The sequence below is a fragment of the Cynara cardunculus genome, assembly GCF_001531365.2.
Source record: "Cynara cardunculus var. scolymus isolate 2C chromosome LG 10, CcrdV1, whole genome shotgun sequence".
NCBI classification, from domain to species: domain Eukaryota; kingdom Viridiplantae; phylum Streptophyta; class Magnoliopsida; order Asterales; family Asteraceae; genus Cynara; species Cynara cardunculus.
Window position 1 is genome coordinate 763,023 of NC_037537.1, and position 7,320 is coordinate 770,342.

Consider the following 7,320-nt stretch of genomic DNA (forward strand, 5'->3'; position numbering starts at 1 on the left):
ATAAGATTAAACAATGAAATCGACGGATGAAGGTGGTTTGCACGGTTTACACAAATGAGGGCGGTTTTTATTTGATCACTCCATATATATATATGAGTCTAGATCCCATAAAGATATGTAGTAAATACATTCATGAGCTGTATTTCTAGTCCTCTGAACACTATTAGGGTAATTAAATAGCGAACCATTATAACGTCAATCATGAGAGAGTAATTCTCATCGTGGTAAATCCAAGGCGTTGTGAGAAAATTTGCGCTAAATGAAAATCTTATATATTATGACTTCATTATTCTCGTTACGCTTTCTAAGAAAGAATCATCTAGGTCTTACAGCTTTTTACACCTGGTGAGTTAGCACTACCAGACCAAATACGTGTTCTTTTATCAAAGAATATAAATATTCCTAGATTTCTTCTTCCCATTTAGGTCATTATACTCTTTGTTGACATTCCTTAGTTGATCATGGTTGGATGTCGTCATCTCTATTATCTCGTATGCAATAATATATGTAAATATATCATCAGTGAATATGTATGATTTATCCACCAACTCATACACATTCTCATAATTCATATGAGATTTCGTTGTTTTTCAAAAATATTATTAACTTTGGAGCGTCCTCCAATAATGAGTCATGCACATAATATAATCAGACACAATCTTATGAGAGGTTTCTGTATTAATGATAAATGGTTATGTCTTACTCTTCTCTTTCTTTAGACGAGCATATAGTAATCAAGTATTTTCCCCATTTCTTTTTGGGAGACATGATCTCAACCACACATCTACTAAGTGTGATTGTAATGCACTTTACATAGGCGTTGCACCCTTGTTTGGGGACTTTTAATCTTATGGGTATATTTGCAAATGATATATGTGATCTTGTCACTTTTGGAATAATATTAAACGTATTAGGTATCGAGTCTGATTTGTTTTACTTGAATAAAGTTTGTGGAAAGCGAGATAGAGTGGGAAAATTTCATGAGAATTAATGTGATTCCGTGGAAAATCCTTTTTTCTATTCCCCCCCTAACGATAGGAAGACTGTCTCATTAAAGTGACAATTAACAAATTAGAGTAAAAGGTTCACCATTCATGGATTCTAATTAACGTATAATTGTTGGGGATTTTCATATCCAACGTATATATGTTATCGTCTTAGAAAACCTATCTTGGTGTGTCATGATGTCTCATATGACACATCTACCACAACCAAATATGTGTTAAAAGTAAAATTTCAAACTTATATCCAGTTACCAACTCATGTAGAGTCTAAACAAATGTGGGTAAATTGATGCACAAAACTAATGTGCTACCTACAATCTATATATTTTTATGATAAATTCTACAATACCATTTTTATGTATACACAAGGGATTATAGGATGCTATACATCGATCCCAATACACATGCAATAATCATCAAATCCTTATAATGTAAATATTCCAACATACTAAGTCATGTAGACTTGACGAGACAATAAGGGTGGTGAGCCATTAAATGTATAACTAGTGTTAGAAGCGCAGCGATCCACATGCGTCCATCGTGTCGAAACTTCAACTAAAACCATAAAGTACTTGAATGACCCGCATTCTTGATGTACAGTCCAAAAATATCACTTGTATTCATTGTGTGAATGAAACAATTTGTATCATGTCATTAGCTTAGGACAGTTCCATTCTTGTCTTGGCTAAAGAGCGGGGTTTGCAAAAATTATAAGTATTCAAGAGCGCATGCATTGTGATGATGGTGTTGCTTCTTGTGCTGCATAATCCAACAATTGTGATTTGGATAACCGTCTCATTTTGCTTTTCACGTGAAAGAGAATGTGTTTATGTGTATTTTTCAACACACAGATCATTATGTCATGGTGTCCCATGTGGTCATTGTTGAAACATATGTGTCATTGTCCCAAAGTTTTTTACTGGTGACAAAGTATGATTTAATGATCCAGATAATCTACTAGCTTGACACATTAATTTCTATAATTTATGTCTCCTTTCATATTCATTAGACTTGATGTGCATATACCGGTTTCCATTCTCATAATATGATTTTCATATGAAACAAATATCTTAACAAGGTTCTATTAGTATAGTGATTTAGGGGCCGTTTACCAAACACTTACCAGGGTAAGTGCTTACCAAGTCGCGTTATCTCACCGGATGAATATGGTAAGGACCAAGAATCTTACCCGGCAAGTGCGAGATAAAGATCATGAGTCTTATCCGGTAAGTGAGTGCGACGACTCTTACCACAGTAAGAGGCTAAGAGCTTACCGGGTGAATTGTTGCATAGAATGTCGTTTTGGTGGACTAAAATCTTACTTGATAAGTAAATAATAGTGTTAAATTTTACCGGTAAGTACTTACCGGGTAAGTGTTTGGTAAACAGCCACTTAGTGTCTCTTAATCTAGTGTCATTAAACAAAAATGAGTGACAATTATCGTCTAACTATGAATTGGTTGAAGGATTTATAGAGTTAAATCAATAAGCATTAGGGGCTGTTTGTTTTTAATAAAAAAACTCTTAATGTCCTCTTAAGTCTGAATCGGTCAGACATAAGAGGATTCAGTGTTTTTTTTTTCAATTAAGAGCTTAAAAGCTCTTATTAGGTCTGAAAATTTAAATGGTTGCGAAACCTCTTATTACCTCTTATTTCAAATCGTCGCCTACCTACTCTGATTTCTCTAGATCAACTCTTCTGTCTCGATCTCTCATCTCTCAACTTTGTCAACTGTCGATCCATATCAACTCTCGATCTCTCATCTTCAAACTTCAGATTTCAGACGCAAAAAACAAACAATCTAACTGATTCAGATTTCAGACTTCAGCACAACCTCTTAAAAGTCAGAAGTGAATTCAGACTTTAGACTTCAGACTTCAGCACCTCTTAAAAAACAAACGCCACCTTAGTCTATCTCTTAAATTGTGTGGGAGGTCCCAGAAAACATATCTGAGTTCTCATCTATACGTTCCTACATGGGACGAAGAAAATTGAGAAATTTTTATTTGTGTTTGATGTATTTTTTTTATTAACCTGGATATCGAACCGGCTATGCAAACCGACTAATCCCAGGGCAACCACCATATTTGCAGATAGCCCATAGTCATCGCATTTGAACCTCCGTGGCCACAGAGGAGATTTTTATTCCTCCTTAGATTTGAACCTATAATGGTTTTAATTAGATTCAGGTCATATACGCAAAAAAGTTAATTTGAGACTTAAAATAAATTTCAAATAACTTATACCTAACCAGTCTTAAATATGATATAGTTCATTTTCCACTAGTGCCTTTTTTTTTATAAGAGTGATTATTGTTGAACTTCTCTTGGATCGTCTATTATCACGTGGGGATGTAGTTGTATCCTTGTTCCTTCTATTGGAAAATCCTTACCTACTCTTGCCATGATCCGACCTTTTTTACGGTCTTGTCTATGTGATGCATAGATGCCAAATACGTTAATGTCTTTAATCGTTCAATATTAGTATATCAAAATTCAAAAACAAGTCCTCAAACATTTTTGCATTTCCAGGTAAGAGGGGAATCATGTGGATTACTCAAGTCTCTACAACTCTTTAGGGCTATTTACACAGATTTGACTAAATCCTTTCAATAAATTGTGATTTATTCATTTCCAGGTTTCTCCTTCCCCAACCGCACGTTCCCTCTATCATACGTTCCCAACCCCAAGGTGATGATTTACAAACCATCTTTCTCTAGACGATGATTCACAAATCATCTTATCTAGACGACGATTCAACCTCTCAATGTAATAATCTGTGATTCAGATCAATCTTCCCCTCGGTTAGGCTTCTCTTCATCATCCAGTTCTTGCTTTCATCTCCATCTTCTTTTGATTCGATTCTATATCTCTCATGTCAGGTAAGGTTTCATCGATTTCTCCATTTGTTCCTCGAATTCTTTCTTGATTTTACATTAAATTTTATCATTTTCTCCCTTTGCGTCGTGTAGATTTGTATCCATTTGCATTGTGTATGACTCACATGATATTTCCACCAGAAGAAGGTTCGACGTAATGACATTCAACAAAATAGTAGAATCTTAGAGGTTCTAACCAAAGAACACGCAGATCCCAAAAAACGCATAGTTTCTCCTCCAAAAATGACTTCTCTTTTCTATCTAACTTTCCTTTATCATGACATTCAACGTAATGATACATTTCCATAGTTGACGCAAAATTGATTATTTTTCCTTATCTGGATTTTGACTTCCCATGCCAATTTATTTCTACAAGATCAGTATTTTGAGAAAGATCTTGAAAAGTTAGAGTACATGTTGACACCATTAATTAGTAACAACTTGATCAGCGAACTATTGGGTCTTAATGTCTGGTTTATTCCTTTTGTAAAGTTTTAACAAATTTCGAAAAACTCAGTAAGTTATTTTAATCTCAAAGCTTGATCCTCTCTCGTTGCTGTCTCGATTTCTCACCTCACACCTCAAGGTACTCTTCACTTTGTGCTTCTAACTGACTTTCGAAATTTTGTCTTCTCTGTACAGAGTGTTTGATAATATATTTCAGTTACGACTTCTACCAAATTATTCTTCAACGGTTTTTATGTTTCTCGTTCTTCACAGCTCAAGGTATTCTCTCGTTTTTATGTTGGCCCCTGCTCATACGATCGCATCTCCAATCTGTGTTTGTATGCATATATAATTTTTTAGTATATATATCTTTTGTGGATTCTTTTAATATTGGATTTCTTTGTTACATAGTTTGATTTCCAATTATTGGCTTATGCCGGTTTTAAGTAGGTCGTCGGCATGATCAAACACATTTCGGTCTCTATTTTCTTGTTCATATTTTATGCAACAACGACAGTTTAAATGATCTTACAGATTTGGGCATGAGGTGAAATTATGTTTAAGGTATTGCTAATGGCTGCTTTCTATGCCTCCTGTATTGGGTCTTGTACGGTTATGATGATTTTTACGATTGGTTAATTGAATCATGTCGTGTCAATCGATATGCATGTACTTCTTACTTTCTGTTTCATTGATCCATTACCTTTTGAAAGCTTTATATAACTGAAAGGATATAGTTTTTAGTTTTTTTGTTGGTTTTTGTTCCATAACTTTTTTAGGTTGTTGGACATAGTTTCAAAGTCGTCCCTTAGCATGTTAAATGTGAGATTTTGAACAGGCCCCCCAGAATTTTGGGGCCTAAATTTGCATGTGTTTAAGGTCTTTTTATCAACTTATGTAAAACTATAGACGAAATTATTTAGGTTCAAACCGTTATTTGTTTGGTTTTAGGTTCAATTTATTAATGGTTTAGATTTTGTTTCAGATTGTTAATCGTTTTAGCTTTTTATTTTTATTTTTTTATTCTTAACATATATTCTCTAATATCTCATTTATACAATGTACTCAAAAGTTTTGGATGTAGTAAGACCTTAAAAAAAATTGAAACATCCCTACATAGTTTAATACATGTGCATTTATTTTTTATTTAGTGAAACTTATAATATAATATTTTCGGTTATTAAAATGGATTGTTAATCATAAAATATGATTATATTATAAATCAATTTCACAAAAAATATACAACTATAAACCAATAACTAATAAGGAAGGAAATTTATAACAAATTAATAAAATATAAAATAATATTTTATATTTAATAATGGACATTCAATAAATCAATCAAAGTAATTGATTAATTGATATATTTATGAATCCAATAATTTATTAAATAATTAATCCTAAAACATATGTAATTGTTTAAAACATCTCAAAAGAATGCTGCACTGAAATTTATGTTTACTATTGATCATATATCTTTTAACAAAAAAAAAAAATACCAAAAGTCAACTTTAAATCATTAAAAAATAATAAGCATGATTAAAGTATCAATCTTAAGTGCTGTTTGGCATATGCTAAATAGTTTGGTAGATATCGAATAGTTTGGTGCATTATGATTAAATTGATCAGAATAATTAAGAGACTCTCATGATATAGTATAAAATAAAGTATAATTGTTTGATAATTATTTACAATGAAATTAGGGTGCTGAATGGTTAAGGGAGACTCATGATATAAATTCATTCAGATGATTTTAGAACCATTAAGAGACATAATTTTTTATGCTAAACAAGATTTACCTCTTAACGATTCAGATGATGTCTCTTAATAGAACTATTAAAATGTAAACAAACAACCCATTAACTTCATATTTAGCAGGTTACAAAGTAAAAAAAGAATAAATTACGATTTTGTCCCTGTGGTTTGTTAATAGTTTCGGTTTTTGTTCCCATGGTTAAGAAATCGTGATTTCCGTTCTTAAAGATTTCAATTTATTGTTATTTTCTTGTACTAATTCCTACCTTTAAGTATAATGGACCAAAATAGCAAAGATGTGTAAATCACAAGGACAAAAGTAAGAATAAATTACAAACTGTAGGGATGAAAACCACAATTTTCTAAACCACGTAGACAAAAATCGCACATGGATGAAAAACACAGTTTACTCGAATAATAAAAGCGAGTATAAAAGCAGTTAAGTTACGAAAACAAAGAAGAAAACAACAAAACTTACCTTTTTTTTCTCTTCTTTTTGTTTACGATGAAATTAGGGCACTTAATTGTTAAGAGAGACACATGATACAAAATCATTCAGATTGTTTTAGAACCATTAAGAGACATATTTTTTTGGTTAAACAAGATTAATTTCTTAATGATTCAAAGATTGGCTCTTAATGAAACTATTAAGAGGTAAACAAACAACCTCTAAGTCACATTTGGTTTGTAGGAATGAAATGGATTTAAGGGAATTTGGATTTCAAATCCATTCCAATCCTATGTTTGGTTTGTTGGATTGTTCGGATTTGAAATCCTACAAACATAGGATTTTGAAATCCTTGGGGGTGCTCAGGATTTCGTAAGATTGTATGTAATAAGATTTTAAAAAATATTAAAAACACTTGCTTTCTAATCTTATTTATATTTTAGCATTTCCAAAAGTTTTAATGAACTAAAAAGATGCAAAATAGATATTTCTAATACTCTAGGGTTTTAATTGAAAATTTGTAATTTCTTGAAACTTATAAATCTTATATATATATATATAGATGAGTGATCATATGAAAACCGCCCTCATTTGTATAAACCGTGCCACCTTCATCTGTCGATTTCATTGTTTAATCTTATGAAATTTTTTCATGAAATTGTTTAATCTTGTGAAATTGTTTCATATAATACTTTTTTTTGATGAAGTTGTTTCATATATGGTTGTGAAATTGTTTCATAGAATATTTAATGAAACTGTTTCATGTATTTCTCTAACATTAATGAAA